Genomic DNA, 25,683 nt, shown 5'->3' with positions numbered 1-25,683 from the left:
GAGGGCATGATGCGGCCAGCCCTTGTGGCACGCAGGAGTTTTGGATAGCTAGTGGTTTATCTGGAGCAGTCCGTTGGCGGAGCAGAGATGCGTTCAGTGTTCTGATGCCAGGTGCGCTGCTGTGGACAGCCACTGTGCCCTTTGAAGCTTGCAGGTCCCCTCGCGAAGCAGAGTTCTTCCATTGGAAATCGGTCTGTGGTCCTCGGGGAGAGTGCCTTTGACATCTGGGAGGTCCTCGGTAGTGTCACTCTGTCAGTGAAGAAGTGCCAGGATGCATGGGGTATGGTCAGTGTCATCAAAGCAGTCATGTTTGCAGTCTGCCATCCCTGGTATACAGTGACCCCGTGTTTGAATGATGTCTGTGGCTTCCAGTAGGTTCGACTTACCCGGTGGGCAGGAGGAGGGCACGTAGGACAACACTGTCAAGAATTTGAGTGTTTCCTCCGGGTTCAGGGCCGCCAAACCTGGTGGCTGGATGCTGGCAACACGTGCCTGGGAAGCTAGCCTAGTTTCCGCAGTGGGGTTTGAACGTGGGTCTTGGTTACTGAAGCCCACCACTTCCTGTGGTGGGCATTCCCATGGGTCCTCGCAAAGTGATTTGGCATAGTTGGCAATAATTGGCAGTTGGGCCGAATTATGTTAGCCCCTTGAGAGGTGCCGGGCTGCATCTTGTGTGTTGCCAGTCGCAGGTCGGCCCGCCCATAGGAGGTTTCCTTGGTCCTAAAAATGATGGGAGTGGCCCCAAGTGCACATTACATATTCTACTAGGTTGCAGGATTTCTGGGTCCATCTATATGTTACACCCACGGTCGGAAAGCAGGTCTCGTCAGGTGTTTGTGCGTTGGTCAGAAGGCTTGGTTGTGGAAGAGTGGAAGTCCGTGGCCTATTTCAAAACCCCCTGGGTTTCAAAGTTCACATTCAGTCTGTTGAAGCTTGAAGAGGTCTTTCTCCATTCAGTTGGGGGTTCCAAATCCAGGACGCTGTGTATAAACTCTGGCTTTTATGGTTCGAGGTCTCAGGAGAGGGCCACAGGGACACACAGAGAGCAAGATGCGGATTCAGAGGCACACGAAGACGCCCACAAGCGCGTTCTCGTGTGCAGTAACAGTCACACACGCGCACATGCGTGAAAACAAAAATATACCCTCTCACGTACCGGCCAACGTACACGCCTTATTTCCTGCAGTCGTGCTGTCAGACAAACATTGAGTTCTCTGTAAAGGTAGACATCCTTGGGAGACAGGGTCCGAGCTCAAGCCCAGGTAAAAATTCTCATGAATCATGATCTCTGAGTACACCGGTCCAATTCTGAAGCCTGCCTGATTTATGTCCAGTTCTCAGGTGCAGCTGCTGGACGAGGCTGGCCGTCGGCAAAGACAAGAAGACCTACGTGTTGGCTGATGACTGCAGGTGCTAAGGAAAAGTGGAAACATGACGCGGGGGCATGTTGCTACGCGTGGCTCTGGCTAACTCAGGAAGGTAGGCTTTCACCCACCCTAAGATGTGCCATTGGATATGAGGTTTTCCTCAGACGGTCCCAGTGGCTGCAAGAGTGGATTGACTGTTGCTCTTTCTGAGTGGCCTGAGGGCTGTAGATTCCCCAGGGTTTTGGTGTACTCCGAGGTCATCTCTCCTCTTCAGACCCCCACGGCATGCACGGTTGTGTTCTGCAGCGTCCCAGCCTGTGCTTGGATCGATGATGACACCCTTGTATGCATTCCTTGGAAAATCTGAACAAAATGAGTGAGAACACTCTACCGTCTCCTCATCGAATCTGAGGTCCAGCACGTTTCGTCTCTCGGGGGTAGGGGAGAGTGAGGAGTGAGGGCCAGCGTCCCCTTCTGACCTGCATGCAAACACACACCAGGGTTCCAGAATTCGAGGTGCTCCTATCTGGGGGTCCACTGTGTCTGCCCATAAGCTGGGTCATCTACGCATATTAGGTCCCTGCTAAAAGACCGTTGAGGGCATGCGAGGGGGAAGGCTCTCCTGCTGGTCTTCAGTGTCGGAGTGCGTGCTGGTGTAGGCCCAGTAAGCTTGCAGCTTGGAAAGGTGTGCTTTGGCCAGGATCACATTTGTGCATGCAGCTTCGGGGGCTATTTCTGGAAGCCAAAATGAGGAAGCGTCCCTGGTTGGAGCCTGGAGCCTCAGGCCAGGCCTGTGTCCCTCCCCGTCATTTGTTTTGACACGTTGAAGTCATTTAGTGCCCGGTGGGGATGGAGCAGTGGGTGGGTGTGGGCTGGGGTTGGTCTTCAACGGAAGGGAGCTGATGGATTAGGGCTAGGTATTGCCCATGTCGGCTACTCCACTGCAGATCCCGACAGAGTTTTGGCACTAAGTGGGTCATCGTGGAGTGGGGTTAGGACCGAGTGCTGCATTGAAGCCTGCGTGGTGGCTGCTGGCCTGCAGAAGATGGCAAGGCATCATGATGACAGTGTCCGGTGTGATGTCGTGGGATGGGCTGTCATGATTGGGTTGCAGGAGCTGGCCACGTCTTCCCAAGAATGCGTCCTGTTCGTGATGTGCTGGCATCAGCTGCCAACGAAGGGGATGGCTTTGGCAGTACATGAGGATGCGGTTACGTACTTAACCTGCGTAGAGTTGTGATCCCGTTGACGGATGAATGTCGCCCAAAGGGTGTCTTGCGGGACGCCAAGAATTTAGATATGTTGAAGCGTCTGTGCCGCTCACCTTGGGGTTATTTGGGTTATGCGAACATGCCCTTTGGCCACTTTGTTTCCTTGTTTGGGAATGTGCAAAGCGAAAGTGTTTCTCCAAGAGGGCATGATGCGGCTAGCCCTTGTGGCATGCAGGAGTTTTGGATAGCTAGTGGTTTATCTGGAGCAGTCCGTTGGCGGAGCAGAGATGCATTCAGTGTTCCGATGCCAGGTGCGCTTCCGTGGACAGCCACTGTGCCCTTTGAAGCTTGCAGGTCCCCTCGCGAAGCAGAGTTCTTCCATTGGAAATCGGTCTCTGGTCCTCGGGGAGAGTGCCTTTGATCTCTGTGAGGTTCTCGGTAGTGTCACTCTGTCAGTGAAGAAGTGCCAGGATGCATGGGGTATGGTCAGTGTCATCAAAGCAGTCGTGTTTGCAGTCTGCCATCCCTGGTATACAGTGACCCCGTGTTTGAATGATGTCTGTGGCTTCCAGTAGGTTCGACTTACCCGGTGGGCAGGAGGAGGGCACGTAGGACAACACTGTCAAGAATTTGAGTGTTTCCTCCGGGTTCAGGGCCGCCAAACCTGGTGGCTGGATGCTGGCAACACGTGCCTGGGAAGCTAGCCTAGTTTCCGCAGTGGGGTTTGAACGTGGGTCTTGATTACTGAAGCCCACCACTTCCTGTGGTGGGCATTCCCATGGGTCCTCGCAAAGTGATTTGGCATAGTTGGCAACAATTGGCAGTTGGGCCGAATTTTGTTAGCCCCTTGAGAGGTGACGGGCTGCATCTTGCCTGTAGCCAGTCGCAGGTCGGCCCGCCCATAGGAGGTTTCCTTGGTCCTAAAAATGATGGGAGTGGCCCCAAGTGCACATTACATATTCTACTAGGTTGCAGGATTTCTGGGTCCATCTATATGTTACACCCACTGTCGGAAAGCAGGTCTCGTCAGGTGTTTGTGCATTGGTCAGAAGGCTTGGTTGTGGAAGAGTGGAAGTCCGTGGCCTATTTCAAAACCCCCTGGGTTTCAAAGTTCACATTCAGTCTGTTGAAGCTTGAAGAGGTCTTTCTCCATTCAGTGTGGGGGTCCAAATCCAGGACGCTGCGTATAAACTCTGGCTTTTATGGTTCGAGGTCTCAGGAGAGGGCCACAGGGACACACAGAGAGCAAGGTGCGGATTCAGAGGCACACAAAGACGCCCACAAGCGCGTCCTCGTGTGCAGTAACAGCCACACAAGCGCACATGCGTGAAAACAAAAATATACCCTCTCACGTACCAGCCAAGGTACACACCTTACTTCCTGCAGTCGTGCTGTCAGACAAACATTGAGTTCTCTGTAAAGGTAGACGTCCTTGGGAGGCTGGGTTCGAGCTCAAGCCCAGGTAAAAATTCTCATGAATCATGATCTCTGAGTACACCGGTCCAATTCTGAAGCCTGCCTGATTTATGTCCAGTTCTCAGGTGCAGCTGCTGGACGAGGCTGGCCGTCGGCAAAGACAAGAAGACCTAGGCGTTGGCTTATGACTTCAGGTGCTAAGGAAAAGAGGAAAAATGATGCGGGGGCATGTTGCTACGCGTGGCTCTGGCTAACTCAGGAAGGTAGGCTTTCACCCACCCTAAGATGTGCCATTGGATATGAGGTTTTCCTCAGACGGTCCCAGTGGCTGCAAGAGTGGATTGACTGTTGCTCTTTCTGAGTGGCCTGAGGGCTGTGGATTCCCCAGGGTTTTGGAGTACTCCGAGGTCATCTCTCCTCTTCAGACCCCCACGGCATGCCCGGTTGTGTTCTGCAGCGTCCCAGCCTGTGCTTGGATCGATGATGACACCCTTGTATGCATTCCTTGGAAAATCTGAACAAAATGAGTGAGAACACTCTACCGTCTCCTCATCGAATCTGAGGTCCAGCACTTTTCGTCTCTCGGGTGTAGGGGAGAGTGAGGAGTGAGTGCCAGCGTCCCCTTCTGACATGCATGCAAACACACACCAGGGTTCCAGAATTCGAGGTGCTCCTATCTGGGGGTCCACTGTGTCTGCCCATAAGCTGGGTCATCTACGCATATTAGGTCCCTGCTGAAAGACCATTGAGGGCATGCGAGGGGGAAGGCTCTCCTGCTGGTCTTCAGAGTCGGAGTGCGTGCTGGTGCAGGCCCAGGAAGCTTGCAGCTTGGAAAGGTGTGCTTTGGCCAGGATCACATTTGTGCATGCAGCTTCGGGGGCTATTTCTGGAAGCCAAAATGAGGAAGCGTCCCTGGTTGGAGCCTGGAGCCTCAGGCCAGGCCTGTGTCCCTCCTAGTCATTTGTTTTGGCGCGTTGAAGTTCTTTAGTGCCCGGTGGGGATGGAGCAGTGGTTGGGTGTGGGCTGGGGTTGGTCTTCAACGGAAGGGAGCTGATGGATTAGGGCTAGGTATTGCCCATGTCGGCTACTCCACTGCAGATCCCGACAGAGTTTTGGCACTAAGTGGGTCATCGTGGAGTGGGGTTAGGACCGAGTGCTGAATTGAAGCCTGCGTGGTGGCTGCTGGCCTGCAGAAGATGGCAAGGCATCATGAGGACATGTCCTGTGTGATGTCGTGGGATGGGCTGTCATGATTGGGTTGCAGGGGCTGGCCACGTCTTCCCAAGAATGCGTCCTGTTCGTGATGTGCTGGCATCAGCTGCCCACGAAGGGGATGGCTTTGGCAGTACATGAGGATGTGGTTACATACTTAACCTGCGTAGAGTTGTGATCCCGTTGCCGGAGGTATGTCACCCAAAGGGTGTCTTGCGGGATGCCGAGAAGTTAGACATGTTGAAGCGTCTGTGCCGCTCACCTTGGGGGTATTTGGGTTATGCGAACATGCCCTTTGGCCACTTTGTTTCCTTGTTTGGGAATGTGCAAAGCGAAAGTGTTTCTCCGAGAGGGCATGATGCGGCCAGCCCTTGTGGCACGCAGGAGTTTTGGATAGCTAGTGGTTTATCTGGAGCAGTCCGTTGGCGGAGCAGAGATGCGTTCAGTGTTCTGATGCCAGGTGCGCTGCCGTGGACAGCCACTGTGCCCTTTGAAGCTTGCAGGTCCCCTCGCGAAGCAGAGTTCTTCCATTGGAAATCGGTCTGTGGTCCTCGGGGAGAGTGCCTTTGACATCTGGGAGGTTCTCGGTAGTGTCACTCTGTCAGTGAAGAAGTGCCAGGATGCATGGGGTATGGTCAGTGTCATCAAAGCAGTCATGTTTGCAGTCTGCCATCCCTGGTATACAGTGACCCCGTGTTTGAATGATGTCTGTGGTTTCCAGTAGGTTCGACTTACCCGGTGGGCAGGAGGAGGGCACGTACGACAACACTGTCACGAATTTGAGTGTTTCCTCCGGGTTCAGGGCCGCCAAACCTGGTGGCTGGATGCTGGCAACACGTGCCTGGGAAGCTAGCCTAGTTTCCGCAGTGGGGTTTGAACGTGGGTCTTGGTTACTGAAGCCCACCACTTCCTGTGGTGGGCATTCCCATGGGTCCTCGCAAAGTGATTTGGCATAGTTGGCAATAATTGGCAGTTGGGCCTAATTATGTTAGCCCCTTGAGAGGTGCCGGGCTGCATCTTGTGTGTTGCCAGTCGCAGGTCGGCCCGCCCATAGGAGGTTTCCTTGGTCCTAAAAATGATGGGAGTGGCCCCAAGTGCACATTACATATTCTACTAGGTTGCAGGATTTCTGGGTCCATCTATATGTTACACCCACGGTCGGAAAGCAGGTCTCGTCAGGTGTTTGTGCGTTGGTCAGAAGGCTTGGTTGTGGAAGAGTGGAAGTCCGTGGCCTATTTCAAAACCCCCTGGGTTTCAAAGTTCACATTCAGTCTGTTGAAGCTTGAAGAGGTCTTTCTCCATTCAGTTGGGGGTTCCAAATCCAGGACGCTGTGTGTAAACTCTGGCTTTTATGGTTCGAGGTCTCAGGAGAGGGCCACAGGGACACACAGAGAGCAAGATGCGGATTCAGAGGCACACGAAGACGCCCACAAGCGCGTTCTCGTGTGCAGTAACAGTCACACACGCGCACATGCGTGAAAACAAAAATATACCCTCTCACGTACCAGCCAAGGTACACACCTTACTTCCTGCAGTCGTGCTGTCAGACAAACATTGAGTTCTCTGTAAAGGTAGACGTCCTTGGGAGGCAGGGTTCGAGCTCAAGCCCAGGTAAAAATTCTCATGAATCATGATCTCTGAGTACACCGGTCCAATTCTGAAGCCTGCCTGATTTATGTCCAGTTCTCAGGTGCAGCTGCTGGACGAGGCTGGCCGTCGGCAAAGACAAGAAGACCTACGTGTTGGCTGATGACTGCAGGTGCTAAGGAAAAGTGGAAACATGACGCGGGGGCATGTTGCTACGCGTGGCTCTGGCTAACTCAGGAAGGTAGGCTTTCACCCACCCTAAGATGTGCCATTGGATATGAGGTTTTCCTCAGACGGTCCCAGTGGCTGCAAGAGTGGATTGACTGTTGCTCTTTCTGAGTGGCCTGAGGGCTGTAGATTCCCCAGGGTTTTGGTGTACTCCGAGGTCATCTCTCCTCTTCAGACCCCCACGGCATGCCCGGTTGTGTTCTGCAGCGTCCCAGCCTGTGCTTGGATCGATGATGACACCCTTGTATGCATTCCTTGGAAAATCTGAACAAAATGAGTGAGAACACTCTACCGTCTCCTCATCGAATCTGAGGTCCAGCACGTTTCGTCTCTCGGGGGTATGGGAGAGTGAGGAGTGAGGGCCAGCGTCCCCTTCTGACCTGCATGCAAACACACACCAGGGTTCCAGAATTCGAGGTGCTCCTATCTGGGGGTCCACTGTGTCTGCCCATAAGCTGGGTCATCTACGCATATTAGGTCCCTGCTAAAAGACCGTTGAGGGCATGCGAGGGGGAAGGCTCTCCTGCTGGTCTTCAGTGTCGGAGTGCGTGCTGGTGTAGGCCCAGTAGCTTGCAGCTTGGAAAGGTGTGCTTTGGCCAGGATCACATTTGTGCATGCAGCTTCGGGGGCTATTTCTGGAAGCCAAAATGAGGAAGCGTCCCTGGTTGGAGCCTGGAGCCTCAGGCCAGGCCTGTGTCCCTCCCCGTCATTTGTTTTGACACGTTGAAGTCATTTAGTGCCCGGTGGGGATGGAGCAGTGGGTGGGTGTGGGCTGGGGTTGGTCTTCAACGGAAGGGAGCTGATGGATTAGGGCTAGGTATTGCCCATGTCGGCTACTCCACTGCAGATCCCGACAGAGTTTTGGCACTAAGTGGGTCATCGTGGAGTGGGGTTAGGACCGAGTGCTGCATTGAAGCCTGCGTGGTGGCTGCTGGCCTGCAGAAGATGGCAAGGCATCATGATGACAGTGTCCGGTGTGATGTCGTGGGATGGGCTGTCATGATTGGGTTGCAGGAGCTGGCCACGTCTTCCCAAGAATGCGTCCTGTTCGTGATGTGCTGGCATCAGCTGCCCACGAAGGGGATGGCTTTGGCAGTACATGAGGATGCGGTTACGTACTTAACCTGCGTAGAGTTGTGATCCCGTTGCCGGATGAATGTCGCCCAAAGGGTGTCTTGCGGGACGCCAAGAAGTTAGATATGTTGAAGCGTCTGTGCCGCTCACCTTGGGGGTATTTGGGTTATGCGAACATGCCCTTTGGCCACTTTGTTTCCTTGTTTGGGAATGTGCAAAGCGAAAGTGTTTCTCCAAGAGGGCATGATGCGGCTAGCCCTTGTGGCATGCAGGAGTTTTTGATAGCTAGTGGTTTATCTGGAGCAGTCCGTTGGCGGAGCAGAGATGCATTCAGTGTTCCGATGCCAGGTGCGCTGCCGTGGACAGCCACTGTGCCCTTTGAAGCTTGCAGGTCCCCTCGCGAAGCAGAGTTCTTCCATTGGAAATCGGTCTCTGGTCCTCGGGGAGAGTGCCTTTGATCTCTGTGAGGTTCTCGGTAGTGTCACTCTGTCAGTGAAGAAGTGCCAGGATGCATGGGGTATGGTCAGTGTCATCAAAGCAGTCGTGTTTGCAGTCTGCCATCCCTGGTATACAGTGACCCCGTGTTTGAATGATGTCTGTGGCTTCCAGTAGGTTCGACTTACCCGGTGGGCAGGAGGAGGGCACGTAGGACAACACTGTCAAGAATTTGAGTGTTTCCTCCGGGTTCAGGGCCGCCAAACCTGGTGGCTGGATGCTGGCAACACGTGCCTGGGAAGCTAGCCTAGTTTCCGCAGTGGGGTTTGAACGTGGGTCTTGATTACTGAAGCCCACCACTTCCTGTGGTGGGCATTCCCATGGGTCCTCGCAAAGTGATTTGGCATAGTTGGCAACAATTGGCAGTTGGGCCGAATTTTGTTAGCCCCTTGAGAGGTGACGGGCTGCATCTTGCCTGTAGCCAGTCACAGGTCGGCCCGCACATAGGAGGTTTCCTTGGTCCTAAAAATGATGGGAGTGGCCCCAAGTGCACATTACATATTCTACTAGGTTGCAGGATTTCTGGGTCCATCTATATGTTACACCCACTGTCGGAAAGCAGGTCTCGTCAGGTGTTTGTGCATTGGTCAGAAGGCTTGGTTGTGGAAGAGTGGAAGTCCGTGGCCTATTTCAAAACCCCCTGGGTTTCAAAGTTCACATTCAGTCTGTTGAAGCTTGAAGAGGTCTTTCTCCATTCAGTGTGGGGGTCCAAATCCAGGACGCTGCGTATAAACTCTGGCTTTTATGGTTCGAGGTCTCAGGAGAGGGCCACAGGGACACACAGAGAGCAAGGTGCGGATTCAGAGGCACACAAAGACGCCCACAAGCGCGTCCTCGTGTGCAGTAACAGCCACACAAGCGCACATGCGTGAAAACAAAAATATACCCTCTCACGTACCAGCCAAGGTACACACCTTACTTCCTGCAGTCGTGCTGTCAGACAAACATTGAGTTCTCTGTAAAGGTAGACGTCCTTGGGAGGCAGGGTTCGAACTCAAGCCCAGGTAAAAATTCTCATGAATCATGATCTCTGAGTACACCGGTCCAATTCTGAAGCCTGCCTGATTTATGTCCAGTTCTCAGGTGCAGCTGCTGGACGAGGCTGGCCGTCGGCAAAGACAAGAAGACCTAGGCGTTGGCTTATGACTTCAGGTGCTAAGGAAAAGAGGAAAAATGATGCGGGGGCATGTTGCTACGCGTGGCTCTGGCTAACTCAGGAAGGTAGGCTTTCACCCACCCTAAGATGTGCCATTGGATATGAGGTTTTCCTCAGACGGTCCCAGTGGCTGCAAGAGTGGATTGACTGTTGCTCTTTCTGAGTGGCCTGAGGGCTGTGGATTCCCCAGGGTTTTGGAGTACTCCGAGGTCATCTCTCCTCTTCAGACCCCCACGGCATGCCCGGTTGTGTTCTGCAGCATCCCAGCCTGTGCTTGGATCGATGATGACACCCTTGTATGCATTCCTTGGAAAATCTGAACAAAATGAGTGAGAACACTCTACCGTCTCCTCATCGAATCTGAGGTCCAGCACTTTTCGTCTCTCGGGGGTAGGGGAGAGTGAGGAGTGAGTGCCAGCGTCCCCTTCTGACATGCATGCAAACACACACCAGGGTTCCAGAATTCGAGGTGCTCCTATCTGGGGGTCCACTGTGTCTGCCCATAAGCTGGGTCATCTACGCATATTAGGTCCCTGCTGAAAGACCATTGAGGGCAGGCGAGGGGGAAGGCTCTCCTGCTGGTCTTCAGAGTCGGAGTGCGTGCTGGTGCAGGCCCAGGAAGCTTGCAGCTTGGAAAGGTGTGCTTTGGCCAGGATCACATTTGTGCATGCAGCTTCGGGGGCTATTTCTGGAAGCCAAAATGAGGAAGCGTCCCTGGTTGGAGCCTGGAGCCTCAGGCCAGGCCTGTGTCCCTCCTAGTCATTTGTTTTGGCGCGTTGAAGTTCTTTAGTGCCCGGTGGGGATGGAGCAGTGGTTGGGTGTGGGCTGGGGTTGGTCTTCAACGGAAGGGAGCTGATGGATTAGGGCTAGGTATTGCCCATGTCGGCTACTCCACTGCAGATCCCGACAGAGTTTTGGCACTAAGTGGGTCATCGTGGAGTGGGGTTAGGACCGAGTGCTGCATTGAAGCCTGCGTGGTGGCTGCTGGCCTGCAGAAGATGGCAAGGCATCATGAGGACATGTCCTGTGTGATGTCGTGGGATGGGCTGTCATGATTGGGTTGCAGGGGCTGGCCACGTCTTCCCAAGAATGCGTCCTGTTCGTGATGTGCTGGCATCAGCTGCCCACGAAGGGGATGGCTTTGGCAGTACATGAGGATGTGGTTACATACTTAACCTGCGTAGAGTTGTGATCCCGTTGCCGGAGGTATGTCACCCAAAGGGTGTCTTGCGGGATGCCGAGAAGTTAGACATGTTGAAGCGTCTGTGCCGCTCACCTTGGGGGTATTTGGGTTATGCGAACATGCCCTTTGGCCACTTTGTTTCCTTGTTTGGGAATGTGCAAAGCGAAAGTGTTTCTCCGAGAGGGCCTGATGCGGCCAGCCCTTGTGGCACGCAGGAGTTTTGGATAGCTAGTGGTTTATCTGGAGCAGTCCGTTGGCGGAGCAGAGATGCGTTCAGTGTTCTGATGCCAGGTGCGCTGCCGTGGACAGCCACTGTGCCCTTTGAAGCTTGCAGGTCCCCTCGCGAAGCAGAGTTCTTCCATTGGAAATCGGTCTGTGGTCCTCGGGGAGAGTGCCTTTGACATCTGGGAGGTTCTCGGTAGTGTCACTCTGTCAGTGAAGAAGTGCCAGGATGCATGGGGTATGGTCAGTGTCATCAAAGCAGTCATGTTTGCAGTCTGCCATCCCTGGTATACAGTGACCCCGTGTTTGAATGATGTCTGTGGCTTCCAGTAGGTTCGACTTACCCGGTGGGCAGGAGGAGGGCACGTAGGACAACACTGTCAAGAATTTGAGTGTTTCCTCCGGGTTCAGGGCCGCCAAACCTGGTGGCTGGATGCTGGCAACACGTGCCTGGGAAGCTAGCCTAGTTTCCGCAGTGGGGTTTGAACGTGGGTCTTGGTTACTGAAGCCCACCACTTCCTGTGGTGGGCATTCCCATGGGTCCTCGCAAAGTGATTTGGCATAGTTGGCAATAATTGGCAGTTGGGCCGAATTATGTTAGCCCCTTGAGAGGTGCCGGGCTGCATCTTGTGTGTTGCCAGTCGCAGGTCGGCCCGCCCATAGGAGGTTTCCTTGGTCCTAAAAATGATGGGAGTGGCCCCAAGTGCACATTACATATTCTACTAGGTTGCAGGATTTCTGGGTCCATCTATATGTTACACCCACGGTCGGAAAGCAGGTCTCGTCAGGTGTTTGTGCGTTGGTCAGAAGGCTTGGTTGTGGAAGAGTGGAAGTCCGTGGCCTATTTCAAAACCCCCTGGGTTTCAAAGTTCACATTCAGTCTGTTGAAGCTTGAAGAGGTCTTTCTCCATTCAGTTGGGGGTTCCAAATCCAGGACGCTGTGTATAAACTCTGGCTTTTATGGTTCGAGGTCTCAGGAGAGGGCCACAGGGACACACAGAGAGCAAGATGCGGATTCAGAGGCACACGAAGACGCCCACAAGCGCGTTCTCGTGTGCAGTAACAGTCACACACGCGCACATGCGTGAAAACAAAAATATACCCTCTCACGTACCGGCCAACGTACACGCCTTATTTCCTGCAGTCGTGCTGTCAGACAAACATTGAGTTCTCTGTAAAGGTAGACATCCTTGGGAGACAGGGTCCGAGCTCAAGCCCAGGTAAAAATTCTCATGAATCATGATCTCTGAGTACACCGGTCCAATTCTGAAGCCTGCCTGATTTATGTCCAGTTCTCAGGTGCAGCTGCTGGACGAGGCTGGCCGTCGGCAAAGACAAGAAGACCTACGTGTTGGCTGATGACTGCAGGTGCTAAGGAAAAGTGGAAACATGACGCGGGGGCATGTTGCTACGCGTGGCTCTGGCTAACTCAGGAAGGTAGGCTTTCACCCACCCTAAGATGTGCCATTGGATATGAGGTTTTCCTCAGACGGTCCCAGTGGCTGCAAGAGTGGATTGACTGTTGCTCTTTCTGAGTGGCCTGAGGGCTGTAGATTCCCCAGGGTTTTGGTGTACTCCGAGGTCATCTCTCCTCTTCAGACCCCCACGGCATGCACGGTTGTGTTCTGCAGCGTCCCAGCCTGTGCTTGGATCGATGATGACACCCTTGTATGCATTCCTTGGAAAATCTGAACAAAATGAGTGAGAACACTCTACCGTCTCCTCATCGAATCTGAGGTCCAGCACGTTTCGTCTCTCGGGGGTATGGGAGAGTGAGGAGTGAGGGCCAGCGTCCCCTTCTGACCTGCATGCAAACACACACCAGGGTTCCAGAATTCGAGGTGCTCCTATCTGGGGGTCCACTGTGTCTGCCCATAAGCTGGGTCATCTACGCATATTAGGTCCCTGCTAAAAGACCGTTGAGGGCATGCGAGGGGGAAGGCTCTCCTGCTGGTCTTCAGTGTCGGAGTGCGTGCTGGTGTAGGCCCAGTAAGCTTGCAGCTTGGAAAGGTGTGCTTTGGCCAGGATCACATTTGTGCATGCAGCTTCGGGGGCTATTTCTGGAAGCCAAAATGAGGAAGCGTCCCTGGTTGGAGCCTGGAGCCTCAGGCCAGGCCTGTGTCCCTCCCCGTCATTTGTTTTGACACGTTGAAGTCATTTAGTGCCCGGTGGGGATGGAGCAGTGGGTGGGTGTGGGCTGGGGTTGGTCTTCAACGGAAGGGAGCTGATGGATTAGGGCTAGGTATTGCCCATGTCGGCTACTCCACTGCAGATCCCGACAGAGTTTTGGCACTAAGTGGGTCATCGTGGAGTGGGGTTAGGACCGAGTGCTGCATTGAAGCCTGCGTGGTGGCTGCTGGCCTGCAGAAGATGGCAAGGCATCATGATGACAGTGTCCGGTGTGATGTCGTGGGATGGGCTGTCATGATTGGGTTGCAGGAGCTGGCCACGTCTTCCCAAGAATGCGTCCTGTTCGTGATGTGCTGGCATCAGCTGCCCACGAAGGGGATGGCTTTGGCAGTACATGAGGATGCGGTTACGTACTTAACCTGCGTAGAGTTGTGATCCCGTTGCCGGATGAATGTCGCCCAAAGGGTGTCTTGCGGGACGCCAAGAATTTAGATATGTTGAAGCGTCTGTGCCGCTCACCTTGGGGTTATTTGGGTTATGCGAACATGCCCTTTGGCCACTTTGTTTCCTTGTTTGGGAATGTGCAAAGCGAAAGTGTTTCTCCAAGAGGGCATGATGCGGCTAGCCCTTGTGGCATGCAGGAGTTTTGGATAGCTAGTGGTTTATCTGGAGCAGTCCGTTGGCGGAGCAGAGATGCATTCAGTGTTCCGATGCCAGGTGCGCTTCCGTGGACAGCCACTGTGCCCTTTGAAGCTTGCAGGTCCCCTCGCGAAGCAGAGTTCTTCCATTGGAAATCGGTCTCTGGTCCTCGGGGAGAGTGCCTTTGATCTCTGTGAGGTTCTCGGTAGTGTCACTCTGTCAGTGAAGAAGTGCCAGGATGCATGGGGTATGGTCAGTGTCATCAAAGCAGTCGTGTTTGCAGTCTGCCATCCCTGGTATACAGTGACCCCGTGTTTGAATGATGTCTGTGGCTTCCAGTAGGTTCGACTTACCCGGTGGGCAGGAGGAGGGCACGTAGGACAACACTGTCAAGAATTTGAGTGTTTCCTCCGGGTTCAGGGCCGCCAAACCTGGTGGCTGGATGCTGGCAACACGTGCCTGGGAAGCTAGCCTAGTTTCCGCAGTGGGGTTTGAACGTGGGTCTTGGTTACTGAAGCCCACCACTTCCTGTGGTGGGCATTCCCATGGGTCCTCGCAAAGTGATTTGGCATAGTTGGCAATAATTGGCAGTTGGGCCTAATTATGTTAGCCCCTTGAGAGGTGCCGGGCTGCATCTTGTGTGTTGCCAGTCGCAGGTCGGCCCGCCCATAGGAGGTTTCCTTGGTCCTAAAAATGATGGGAGTGGCCCCAAGTGCACATTACATATTCTACTAGGTTGCAGGATTTCTGGGTCCATCTATATGTTACACCCACGGTCGGAAAGCAGGTCTCGTCAGGTGTTTGTGCGTTGGTCAGAAGGCTTGGTTGTGGAAGAGTGGAAGTCCGTGGCCTATTTCAAAACCCCCTGGGTTTCAAAGTTCACATTCAGTCTGTTGAAGCTTGAAGAGGTCTTTCTCCATTCAGTTGGGGGTTCCAAATCCAGGACGCTGTGTATAAACTCTGGCTTTTATGGTTCGAGGTCTCAGGAGAGGGCCACAGGGACACACAGAGAGCAAGATGCGGATTCAGAGGCACACGAAGACGCCCACAAGCGCGTTCTCGTGTGCAGTAACAGTCACACACGCGCACATGCGTGAAAACAAAAATATACCCTCTCACGTACCGGCCAACGTACACGCCTTATTTCCTGCAGTCGTGCTGTCAGACAAACATTGAGTTCTCTGTAAAGGTAGACATCCTTGGGAGACAGGGTCCGAGCTCAAGCCCAGGTAAAAATTCTCATGAATCATGATCTCTGAGTACACCGGTCCAATTCTGAAGCCTGCCTGATTTATGTCCAGTTCTCAGGTGCAGCTGCTGCACGAGGCTGGCCGTCGGCAAAGACAAGAAGACCTACGTGTTGGCTGATGACTGCAGGTGCTAAGGAAAAGTGGAAACATGACGCGGGGGCATGTTGCTACGCATGGCTCTGGCTAACTCAGGAAGGTAGGCTTTCACCCACCCTAAGATGTGCCATTGGATATGAGGTTTTCCTCAGACGGTCCCAGTGGCTGCAAGAGTGGATTGACTGTTGCTCTTTCTGAGTGGCCTGAGGGCTGTAGATTCCCCAGGGTTTTGGTGTACTCCGAGGTCATCTCTCCTCTTCAGACCCCCACGGCATGCACGGTTGTGTTCTGCAGCGTCCCAGCCTGTGCTTGGATCGATGATGACACCCTTGTATGCATTCCTTGGAAAATCTGAACAAAATGAGTGAGAACACTCTACCGTCTCCTCATCGAATCTGAGGTCCAGCACGTTTCGTCTCTCGGGGGTATGGGAGAGTGAGGAGTGAGGGCCAGCGTCCCCTTCTGACCTGCATGCAAACACACACCAGGGTTCCAGAATTCGAGGTGCTCCTATCTGGGGGTCCACTGTGTCTGCCCATAAGCTGGGTCATCTACGCATATTAGGTCCCTGCTAAAAGACCGTTGAGGGCATGCGAGGGGGAAGGCTCTCCTGCTGGTCTTCAGTGTCGGAGTGCGTGCTGGTGTAGGCCCAGTAAGCTTGCAGCTTGGAAAGGTGTGCTTTGGCCAGGATCACATTTGTGCATGCAGCTTCGGGGGCTATTTCTGGAAGCCAAAATAAGGAAGCGTCCCTGGTTGGAGACTGGAGCCTCAGGCCAGGCCTGTGTCCCTCCCCGTCATTTGTTTTGACACGTTGAAGTCATTTAGTGCCCGGTGGGGATGGAGCAGTGGGTGGGTGTGGGCTGGGGTTGGTCTTCAACGGAAGGGAGCTGATGGATTAGGGCTAGGTATTGCCCATGTCGGCTACTCCACTGCAGATCCCGACAGAGTTTTGGCACTAAGTGGGTCATCGTGGAGTGGGGTTAGGACAGAGTGCTGCATTGAAGCCTGCGTGGTGGCTGCTGGCCTGCAGAAGATGGCAAGGCATCATGATGACAGTGTTCGGTGTGATGTCGTGGGATGGGCTGTCATGATTGGGTTGCAGGAGCTGTCCACGTCTTCCCAAGAATGCGTCCTGTTCGTGATGTGCTGGCATCAGCTGCCCACGAAGGGGATGGCTTTGGCAGTACATGAGGATGCGGTTACGTACTTAACCTGCGTAGAGTTGTGATCCCGTTGCCGGATGAATGTCGCCCAAAGGGTGTCTTGCGGGACGCCAAGAAGTTAGATATGTTGAAGCGTCTGTGCCGCTCACCTTGGGGTTATTTGGGTTATGCGAACATGCCCTTTGGCCACTTTGTTTCCTTGTTTGGGAATGTGCAAAGCGAAAGTGTTTCTCCAAGAGGGCATGATGCGGCTAGCCCTTGCGGCACGCAGGAGTTTTGGATAGCTAGTGGTTTATCTGGAGCAGTCCGTTGGCGGAGCAGAGATGCATTCAGTGTTCCGATGCCAGGTGCGCTTCCGTGGACAGCCACTGTGCCCTTTGAAGCTTGCAGGTCCCCTCGCGAAGCAGAGTTCTTCCATTGGAAATCGGTCTCTGGTCCTCGGGGAGAGTGCCTTTGATCTCTGTGAGGTTCTCGGTAGTGTCACTCTGTCAGTGAAGAAGTGCCAGGATGCATGGGGTATGGTCAGTGTCATCAAAGCAGTCGTGTTTGCAGTCTGCCATCCCTGGTATACAGTGACCCCGTGTTTGAATGATGTCTGTGGCTTCCAGTAGGTTCGACTTACCCGGTGGGCAGGAGGAGGGCACGTAGGACAACACTGTCAAGAATTTGAGTGTTTCCTCCGGGTTCAGGGCCGCCAAACCTGGTGGCTGGATGCTGGCAACACGTGCCTGGGAAGCTAGCCTAGTTTCCGCAGTGGGGTTTGAACCTGGGTCTTGATTACTGAAGCCCACCACTTCCTGTGGTGGGCATTCCCATGGGTCCTCGCAAAGTGATTTGGCATAGTTAGCAACAATTGGCAGTTGGGCCGAATTTTGTTAGCCCCTTGAGAGGTGACGGGCTGCATCTTGCCTGTAGCCAGTCGCAGGTCGGCCCGCCCATAGGAGGTTTCCTTGGTCCTAAAAATGATGGGAGTGGCCCCAAGTGCACATTACATATTCTACTAGGTTGCAGGATTTCTGGTTCCATCTATATGTTACACCCACTGTCGGAAAGCAGGTCTCGTCAGGTGTTTGTGCATTGGTCAGAAGGCTTGGTTGTGGAAGAGTGGAAGTCCGTGGCCTATTTCAAAACCCCCTGGGTTTCAAAGTTCACATTCAGTCTGTTGAAGCTTGAAGAGGTCTTTCTCCATTCAGTGTGGGGGTCCAAATCCAGGACGCTGCGTATAAACTCTGGCTTTTATGGTTCGAGGTCTCAGGAGAGGGCCACAGGGACACACAGAGAGCAAGGTGCGGATTCAGAGGCACACAAAGACGCCCACAAGCGCGTCCTCGTGTGCAGTAACAGCCACACAAGCGCACATGCGTGAAAACAAAAATATACCCTCTCACGTACCAGCCAAGGTACACACCTTACTTCCTGCAGTCGTGCTGTCAGACAAACATTGAGTTCTCTGTAAAGGTAGACGTCCTTGGGAGGCAGGGTTCGAGCTCAAGCCCAGGTAAAAATTCTCATGAATCATGATCTCTGAGTACACCGGTCCAATTCTGAAGCCTGCCTGATTTATGTCCAGTTCTCAGGTGCAGCTGCTGGACGAGGCTGGCCGTCGGCAAAGACAAGAAGACCTAGGCGTTGGCTTATGACTTCAGGTGCTAAGGAAAAGAGGAAAAATGATGCGGGGGCATGTTGCTACGCGTGGCTCTGGCTAACTCAGGAAGGTAGGCTTTCACCCACCCTAAGATGTGCCATTGGATATGAGGTTTTCCTCAGACGGTCCCAGTGGCTGCAAGAGTGGATTCACTGTTGCTCTTTCTGAGTGGCCTGAGGGCTGTGGATTCCCCAGGGTTTTGGAGTACTCCGAGGTCATCTCTCCTCTTCAGACCCCCACGGCATGCCCGGTTGTGTTCTGCAGCGTCCCAGCCTGTGCTTGGATCGATGATGACACCCTTGTATGCATTCCTTGGAAAATCTGAAGAAAATGAGTGAGAACACTCTACCGTCTCCTCATCGAATCTGAGGTCCAGCACTTTTCGTCTCTCGGGGGTAGGGGAGAGTGAGGAGTGAGTGCCAGCGTCCCCTTCTGACATGCATGCAAACACACACCAGGGTTCCAGAATTCGAGGTGCTCCTATCTGGGGGTCCACTGTGTCTGCCCATAAGCTGGGTCATCTACGCATATTAGGTCCCTGCTGAAAGACCATTGAGGGCATGCGAGGGGGAAGGCTCTCCTGCTGGTCTTCAGAGTCGGAGTGCGTGCTGGTGCAGGCCCAGGAAGCTTGCAGCTTGGAAAGGTGTGCTTTGGCCAGGATCACATTTGTGCATGCAGCTTCGGGGGCTATTTCTGGAAGCCAAAATGAGGAAGCGTCCCTGGTTGGAGCCTGGAGCCTCAGGCCAGGCCTGTGTCCCTCCTAGTCATTTGTTTTGGCGCGTTGAAGTTCTTTAGTGCCCGGTGGGGATGGAGCAGTGGTTGGGTGTGGGCTGGGGTTGGTCTTCAACGGAAGGGAGCTGATGGATTAGGGCTAGGTATTGCCCATGTCGGCTACTCCACTGCAGATCCCGACAGAGTTTTGGCACTAAGTGGGTCATCGTGGAGTGGGGTTAGGACCGAGTGCTGCATTGAAGCCTGCGTGGTGGCTGCTGGCCTGCAGAAGATGGCAAGGCATCATGAGGACATGTCCTGTGTGATGTCGTGGGATGGGCTGTCATGATTGGGTTGCAGGGGCTGGCCACGTCTTCCCAAGAATGCGTCCTGTTCGTGATGTGCTGGCATCAGCTGCCCACGAAGGGGATGGCTTTGGCAGTACATGAGGATGTGGTTACATACTTAACCTGCGTAGAGTTGTGATCCCGTTGCCGGAGGTATGTCGCCCAAAGGGTGTCTTGCGGGATGCCGAGAAGTTAGACATGTTGAAGCGTCTGTGCCGCTCACCTTGGGGGTATTTGGGTTATGCGAACATGCCCTTTGGCCACTTTGTTTCCTTGTTTGGGAATGTGCAAAGCGAAAGTGTTTCTCCGAGAGGGCATGATGCGGCCAGCCCTTGTGGCACGCAGGAGTTTTGGACAGCTAGTGGTTTATCTGGAGCAGTCCGTTGGCGGAGCAGAGATGCGTTCAGTGTTCTGATGCCAGGTGCGCTGCCGAGGACAGCCACTGTGCCCTTTGAAGCTTGCAGGTCCCCTCGCGAAGCAGAGTTCTTCCATTGGAAATCGGTCTGTGGTCCTCGGGGAGAATGCCTTTGACATCTGGGAGGTTCTCGGTAGTGTCACTCTGTCAGTGAAGAAGTGCCAGGATGCATGGGGTATGGTCAGTGTCATCAAAGCAGTCATGTTTGCAGTCTGCCATCCCTGGTATACAGTGACCCCGTGTTTGAATGATGTCTGTGGCTTCCAGTAGGTTCGACTTACCCGGTGGGCAGGAGGAGGGCACGTACGACAACACTGTCACGAATTTGAGTGTTTCCTCCGGGTTCAGGGCCGCCAAACCTGGTGGCTGGATGCTGGCAACACGTGCCTGGGAAGCTAGCCTAGTTTCCGCAGTGGGGTTTGAACGTGGGTCTTGGTTACTGAAGCCCACCACTTCCTGTGGTGGGCATTCCCATGGGTCCTCGCAAAGTGATTTGGCATAGTTGGCAATAATTGGCAGTTGGGCCTAATTATGTTAGCCCCTTGAGAGGTGCCGGGCTGCATCTTGTGTGTTGCCAGTCGCAGGTCGGCCCGCCCATAGGAGGTTTCCTTGGTCCTAAAAATGATGGGAGTGGCCCCAAGTGCACATTACATATTCTACTAGGTTGCAGGATTTCTGGGTCCATCTATATGTTACACCCACGGTCGGAAAGCAGGTCTCGTCAGGTGTTTGTGCGTTGGTCAGAAGGCTTGGTTGTGGAAGAGTGGAAGTCCGTGGCCTATTTCAAAACCCCCTGGGTTTCAAAGTTCACATTCAGTCTGTTGAAGCTTGAAGAGGTCTTTCTCCATTCAGTTGGGGGTTCCAAATCCAGGACGCTGTGTATAAACTCTGGCTTTTATGGTTCGAGGTCTCAGGAGAGGGCCACAGGGACACACAGAAAGCAAGATGCGGATTCAGAGGCACACGAAGACGCCCACAAGCGCGTTCTCGTCTGCAGTAACAGTCCCACACGCGCACATGCATGAAAACAAAAATATACCCTCTCACGTACCGGCCAACGTACACGCCTTATTTCCTGCAGTCGTGCTGTCAGACAAACATTGAGTTCTCTGTAAAGGTAGACATCCTTGGGAGACAGGGTCCGAGCTCAAGCCCAGGTAAAAATTCTCATGAATCATGATCTCTGAGTACACCGGTCCAATTCTGAAGCCTGCCTGATTTATGTCCAGTTCTCAGGTGCAGCTGCTGGACGAGGCTGGCCGTCGGCAAAGACAAGAAGACCTACGTGTTGGCTGATGACTGCAGGTGCTAAGGAAAAGTGGAAACATGACGCGGGGGCATGTTGCTATGCGTGGCTCTGGCTAACTCAGGAAGGTAGGCTTTCACCCACCCTAAGATGTGCCATTGGATATGAGGTTTTCCTCAGACGGTCCCAGTGGCTGCAAGAGTGGATTGACTGTTGCTCTTTCTGAGTGGCCTGAGGGCTGTAGATTCCCCAGGGTTTTGGTGTACTCCGAGGTCATCTCTCCTCTTCAGACCCCCACGGCATGCCCGGTTGTGTTCTGCAGCGTCCCAGCCTGTGCTTGGATCGATGATGACACCCTTGTATGCATTCCTTGGAAAATCTGAACAAAATGAGTGAGAACATTCTACCGTCTCCTCATCGAATCTGAGGTCCAGCACGTTTCGTCTCTCGGGGGTATGGGAGAGTGAGGAGTGAGGGCCAGCGTCCCCTTCTGACCTGCATGCAAACACACACCAGGGTTCCAGAATTCGAGGTGCTCCTATCTGGGGGTCCACTGTGTCTGCCCATAAGCTGGGTCATCTACGCATATTAGGTCCCTGCTAAAAGACCGTTGAGGGCATGCGAGGGGGAAGGCTCTCCTGCTGGTCTTCAGTGTCGGAGTGCGTGCTGGTGTAGGCCCAGTAAGCTTGCAGCTTGGAAAGGTGTGCTTTGGCCAGGATCACATTTGTGCATGCAGCTTCGGGGGCTATTTCTGGAAGCCAAAATGAGGAAGCGTCCCTGGTTGGAGCCTGGAGCCTCAGGCCAGGCCTGTGTCCCTCCCCGTCATTTGTTTTGACGCGTTGAAGTCATTTAGTGCCCGGTGGGGATGGAGCAGTGGTTGGGTGTGGGCTGGGGTTGGTCTTCAACGGAAGGGAGCTGATGGATTAGGGCTAGGTATTGCCCATGTCGGCTACTCCACTGCAGATCCCGACAGAGTTTTGGCACTAAGTGGGTCATCGTGGAGTGGGGTTAGGACCGAGTGCTGCATTGAAGCCTGCGTGGTGGCTGCTGGCCTGCAGAAGATGGCAAGGCATCATGATGACAGTGTCCGGTGTGATGTCGTGGGATGGGCTGTCATGATTGGGTTGCAGGAGCTGGCCACGTCTTCCCAAGAATGCGTCCTGTTCGTGATGTGCTGGCATCAGCTGCCCACGAAGGGGATGGCTTTGGCAGTACGTGAGGATGCGGTTACGTACTTAACCTGCGTAGAGTTGTGATCCCGTTGCCGGATGAATGTCGCCCAAAGGGTGTCTTGCGGGATGCCGAGAAGTTAGACATGTTGAAGCGTCTGTGCCGCTCACCTTGGGGGTATTTGGGTTATGCGAACATGCCCTTTGGCCACTTTGTTTCCTTGTTTGGGAATGTGCAAAGCGAAAGTGTTTCTCCGAGAGGGCATGATGCGGCCAGCCCTTGTGGCACGCAGGAGTTTTGGATAGCTAGTGGTTTATCTGGAGCAGTCCGTTGGCGGAGCAGAGATGCGTTCAGTGTTCTGATGCCAGGTGCGCTGCCGTGGACAGCCACTGTGCCCTTTGAAGCTTGCAGGTCCCCTCGCGAAGCAGAGTTCTTCCATTGGAAATCGGTCTGTGGTCCTCGGGGAGAGTGCCTTTGACATCTGGGAGGTTCTCGGTAGTGTCACTCTGTCAGTGAAGAAGTGCCAGGATGCATGGGGTATGGTCAGTGTCATCAAAGCAGTCATGTTTGCAGTCTGCCATCCCTGGTATACAGTGACCCCGTGTTTGAATGATGTCTGTGGCTTCCAGTAGGTTCGACTTACCCGGTGGGCAGGAGGAGGGCACGTAGGACAACACTGTCAAGAATTTGAGTGTTTCCTCCGGGTTCAGGGCCGCCAAACCTGGTGGCTGGATGCTGGCAACACGTGCCTGGGAAGCTAGCCTAGTTTCCGCAGTGGGGTTTGAACGTGGGTCTTGGTTACTGAAGCCCACCACTTCCTGTGGTGGGCATTCCCATGGGTCCTCGCAAAGTGATTTGGCATAGTTGGCAATAATTGGCAGTTGGGCCGAATTATGTTAGCCCCTTGAGAGGTGACGGGCTGCATCTTGTGTGTTGCCAGTCGCAGGTCGGCCCGCCCATAGGAGGTTTCCTTGGTCCTAAAAATGATGGGAGTGGCCCCAAGTGCACATTACATATTCTACTAGGTTGCAGGATTTCTGGGTCCATCTATATGTTACACCCACGGTCGGAAAGCAGGTCTCGTCAGGTGTTTGTGCGTTGGTCAGAAGGCTTGGTTGTGGAAGAGTGGAAGTTCGTGGCCTATTTCAAAACCCCCTGGGTTTCAAAGTTCACATTCAGTTTGTTGAAGCTTGAAGAGGTCTTTCTCCATTCAGTTGGGGGTTCCAAATCCAGGACGCTGTGTATAAACTCTGGCTTTTATGGTTCGAGGTCTCAGGAGAGGGCCACAGGGACACACAGAGAGCAAGATGCGGATTCAGAGGCACACGAAGACGCCCACAAGCGCGTTCTCGTGTGCAGTAACAGTCACACACGCGCACATGCGTGAAAACAAAAATATACCCTCTCACGTACCGGCCAACGTACACGCCTTATTTCCTGCAGTCGTGCTGTCAGACAAACATTGAGTTCTCTGTAAAGGTAGACATCCTTGGGAGACAGGGTCCGAGCTCAAGCCCAGGTAAAAATTCTCATGAATCATGATCTCTGAGTACACCGGTCCAATTCTGAAGCCTGCCTGATTTATGTCCAGTTCTCAGGTGCAGCTGCTGGACGAGGCTGGCCGTCGGCAAAGACAAGAAGACCTACGTGTTGGCTGATGACTGCAGGTGCTAAGGAAAAGTGGAAACATGACGCGGGGGCATGTTGCTACGCGTGGCTCTGGCTAACTCAGGAAGGTAGGCTTTCACCCACCCTAAGATGTGCCATTGGATATGAGGTTTTCCTCAGACGGTCCCAGTGGCTGCAAGAGTGGATTGACTGTTGCTCTTTCTGAGTGGCCTGAGGGCTGTAAATTCCACAGGGTTTTGGTGTACTCCGAGGTCATCTCTCCTCTTCAGACCCCCACGGCATGCACGGTTGTGTTCTGCAGCGTCCCAGCCTGTGCTTGGATCGATGATGACACCCTTGTATGCATTCCTTGGAAAATCTGAACAAAATGAGTGAGAACACTCTACCGTCTCCTCATCGAATCTGAGGTCCAGCACGTTTCGTCTCTCGGGGGTATGGGAGAGTGAGGAGTGAGGGCCAGCGTCCCCTTCTGACCTGCATGCAAACACACACCAGGGTTCCAGAATTCGAGGTGCTCCTATCTGGGGGTCCACTGTGTCTGCCCATAAGCTGGGTCATCTACGCATATTAGGTCCCTGCTAAAAGACCGTTGAGGGCATGCGAGGGGGAAGGCTCTCCTGCTGGTCTTCAGTGTCGGAGTGCGTGCTGGTGTAGGCCCAGTAGCTTGCAGCTTGGAAAGGTGTGCTTTGGCCAGGATCACATTTGTGCATGCAGCTTCGGGGGCTATTTCTGGAAGCCAAAATGAGGAAGCGTCCCTGGTTGGAGCCTGGAGCCTCAGGCCAGGCCTGTGTCCCTCCCCGTCATTTGTTTTGACACGTTGAAGTCATTTAGTGCCCGGTGGGGATGGAGCAGTGGGTGGGTGTGGGCTGGGGTTGGTCTTCAACGGAAGGGAGCTGATGGATTAGGGCTAGGTATTGCCCATGTCGGCTACTCCACTGCAGATCCCGACAGAGTTTTGGCACTAAGTGGGTCATCGTGGAGTGGGGTTAGGACCGAGTGCTGCATTGAAGCCTGCGTGGTGGCTGCTGGCCTGCAGAAGATGGCAAGGCATCATGATGACAGTGTCCGGTGTGATGTCGTGGGATGGGCTGTCATGATTGGGTTGCAGGAGCTGGCCACGTCTTCCCAAGAATGCGTCCTGTTCGTGATGTGCTGGCATCAGCTGCCCACGAAGGGGATGGCTTTGGCAGTACATGAGGATGCGGTTACGTACTTAACCTGCGTAGAGTTGTGATCCCGTTGCCGGATGAATGTCGCCCAAAGGGTGTCTTGCGGGACGCCAAGAAGTTAGATATGTTGAAGCGTCTGTGCCGCTCACCTTGGGGGTATTTGGGTTATGCGAACATGCCCTTTGGCCACTTTGTTTCCTTGTTTGGGAATGTGCAAAGCGAAAGTGTTTCTCCAAGAGGGCATGATGCGGCTAGCCCTTGTGGCATGCAGGAGTTTTGGATAGCTAGTGGTTTATCTGGAGCAGTCCGTTGGCGGAGCAGAGATGCATTCAGTGTTCCGATGCCAGGTGCGCTGCCGTGGACAGCCACTGTGCCCTTTGAAGCTTGCAGGTCCCCTCGCGAAGCAGAGTTCTTCCATTGGAAATCAGTCTCTGGTCCTCGGGGAGAGTGCCTTTGATCTCTGTGAGGTTCTCGGTAGTGTCACTCTGTCAGTGAAGAAGTGCCAGGATGCATGGGGTATGGTCAGTGTCATCAAAGCAGTCGTGTTTGCAGTCTGCCATCCCTGGTATACAGTGACCCCGTGTTTGAATGATGTCTGTGGCTTCCAGTAGGTTCGACTTACCCGGTGGGCAGGAGGAGGGCACGTAGGACAACACTGTCAAGAATTTGAGTGTTTCCTCCGGGTTCAGGGCCGCCAAACCTGGTGGCTGGATGCTGGCAACACGTGCCTGGGAAGCTAGCCTAGTTTCCGCAGTGGGGTTTGAACGTGGGTCTTGATTACTGAAGCCCACCACTTCCTGTGGTGGGCATTCCCATGGGTCCTCGCAAAGTGATTTGGTATAGTTGGCAACAATTGGCAGTTGGGCCGAATTTTGTTAGCCCCTTGAGAGGTGACGGGCTGCATCTTGCCTGTAGCCAGTCG

General features: G+C 53.8%; 9 non-coding genes across 9 annotated transcripts; all 9 read left to right on the top strand.

Annotated features, from left to right (window-relative positions):
* Nucleotides 1-1,690: 1,690 nt before the first annotated feature.
* On the top strand, nt 1,691-1,783 carry LOC132489959 (small nucleolar RNA SNORD116). Its single transcript, XR_009532324.1, has one exon. It is a non-coding gene; the product is annotated as a small nucleolar RNA SNORD116 (small nucleolar RNA).
* A 2,685-nt stretch (nt 1,784-4,468) lies between these two features.
* On the top strand, nt 4,469-4,561 carry LOC132489958 (small nucleolar RNA SNORD116). Its single transcript, XR_009532323.1, has one exon. It is a non-coding gene; the product is annotated as a small nucleolar RNA SNORD116 (small nucleolar RNA).
* A 2,684-nt stretch (nt 4,562-7,245) lies between these two features.
* LOC132489957 (small nucleolar RNA SNORD116) lies at nt 7,246-7,338 on the top strand. The gene has a single exon (XR_009532322.1). It is a non-coding gene; the product is annotated as a small nucleolar RNA SNORD116 (small nucleolar RNA).
* A 2,684-nt stretch (nt 7,339-10,022) lies between these two features.
* On the top strand, nt 10,023-10,115 carry LOC132489956 (small nucleolar RNA SNORD116). The gene has a single exon (XR_009532321.1). It is a non-coding gene; the product is annotated as a small nucleolar RNA SNORD116 (small nucleolar RNA).
* Nucleotides 10,116-12,799: 2,684 nt separating this feature from the next.
* On the top strand, nt 12,800-12,892 carry LOC132489955 (small nucleolar RNA SNORD116). Its single transcript, XR_009532320.1, has one exon. It is a non-coding gene; the product is annotated as a small nucleolar RNA SNORD116 (small nucleolar RNA).
* A 2,685-nt stretch (nt 12,893-15,577) lies between these two features.
* On the top strand, nt 15,578-15,670 carry LOC132489954 (small nucleolar RNA SNORD116). Its single transcript, XR_009532319.1, has one exon. It is a non-coding gene; the product is annotated as a small nucleolar RNA SNORD116 (small nucleolar RNA).
* A 2,685-nt stretch (nt 15,671-18,355) lies between these two features.
* On the top strand, nt 18,356-18,448 carry LOC132489539 (small nucleolar RNA SNORD116). Its single transcript, XR_009531946.1, has one exon. It is a non-coding gene; the product is annotated as a small nucleolar RNA SNORD116 (small nucleolar RNA).
* A 2,684-nt stretch (nt 18,449-21,132) lies between these two features.
* On the top strand, nt 21,133-21,225 carry LOC132490093 (small nucleolar RNA SNORD116). The gene has a single exon (XR_009532454.1). It is a non-coding gene; the product is annotated as a small nucleolar RNA SNORD116 (small nucleolar RNA).
* A 2,685-nt stretch (nt 21,226-23,910) lies between these two features.
* Nucleotides 23,911-24,003, top strand: LOC132489953 (small nucleolar RNA SNORD116). Its single transcript, XR_009532318.1, has one exon. It is a non-coding gene; the product is annotated as a small nucleolar RNA SNORD116 (small nucleolar RNA).
* Nucleotides 24,004-25,683: the final 1,680 nt, after the last annotated feature.

Source organism: Mesoplodon densirostris, chromosome 4 (assembly GCF_025265405.1).
Source record: "Mesoplodon densirostris isolate mMesDen1 chromosome 4, mMesDen1 primary haplotype, whole genome shotgun sequence".
Lineage (NCBI taxonomy): Eukaryota > Metazoa > Chordata > Mammalia > Artiodactyla > Ziphiidae > Mesoplodon > Mesoplodon densirostris.
This window is presented reverse-complemented; position numbering and strand designations above follow the sequence as displayed.